The sequence below is a fragment of the Channa argus genome, unplaced genomic scaffold (genome assembly GCF_033026475.1).
Source record: "Channa argus isolate prfri unplaced genomic scaffold, Channa argus male v1.0 Contig254, whole genome shotgun sequence".
NCBI classification, from domain to species: domain Eukaryota; kingdom Metazoa; phylum Chordata; class Actinopteri; order Anabantiformes; family Channidae; genus Channa; species Channa argus.
Window position 1 is genome coordinate 1 of NW_027125472.1, and position 1,000 is coordinate 1,000.

General features: G+C 42.4%; 1 non-coding gene across 1 annotated transcript; it reads left to right on the top strand.

The window, feature by feature from the left end:
• Positions 1 to 499: 499 nt before the first annotated feature.
• On the top strand, positions 500 to 571 carry trnaq-uug (transfer RNA glutamine (anticodon UUG)). The gene has a single exon. It is a non-coding gene; the product is annotated as a tRNA-Gln (tRNA).
• The last annotated feature ends 429 nt before the right edge of the window (positions 572 to 1,000 follow it).

The window sequence follows — 1,000 nt, forward strand, 5'->3', positions numbered from 1 at the left end:
ATAATTCCGCATAATCTAAACGCTGTCTTTTCGGATTTCTTTGGAGTACCAAACAACCCCCCCCCCCTTTCTGTTGTCAGGATGGCCGCGCGGTCTAAGCTGCTGCGTTCAGGTTGCAGTCTCTCCTGGAGGCGTGGGTTCGAATCCCACTTTTAACAAATGTTGGATTTTAGGGACAACAGCTGACACTTGGAAAACACATTCTCCCACATTAGTCAAAGGTGGGGAACCACCTATTCTCCAATGCTGCTTACCTGGATGAATTCATAGACTTTGATGTTATACAAGTTACAGTTCATCTGGATAGATGCAATGAACATCACACACAGAGATAAGAGTTACACAGTGCTTAGATGTACCCAAACTTCCTTGTATTGACAATTTTATAGTTTGCTACATGATCACCCAATCTCCAAGTTGTCAATATGCACACAATAATGAAATGAATCAAATCGTCTGGAAGAAACTGTTCAACAAAAGTAGCCTAACAATGTGAAATTGTTCCATGGTGTAATGGTGAGCACTCTGGGCTTTGAATCCAGTGATCCGAGTTCAAATCTCGGTGGAACCTACCGCTGGCTAGTTGTAGGTTTTTTTGCCCCAATGAGTGACTCAGTTACTCCACCAACTGGGAGACACACAGTGGCATCTTGTTCCAGAGACATAGAGTACTTTGTGCAATCAACACTCATGGCAAGTGTTTAAAGAACTAATACAGGGAGAGAGATGAGGCAAAGGTTGCACAATGGTTTACGATAGACACACTCTTAAGTAAATATCCTTGCGGATCTCATTCAGATAATGCTAAAAACACATTTTGGGCATGAAGTGCGATCCCAGACACAATCCCAAATTCCTAATTTATAACCCTACCCCTCGTTTTCAAGTGCTTCCCTATTTTTGTGTTTCACCCCAAACAGAGTCATAAGGTCTAGTAGTTGAAATATCTCCCTGTGAAATGCAATAAGCCTTGAAACCCCTGTCAAGCATCAGACTGTTC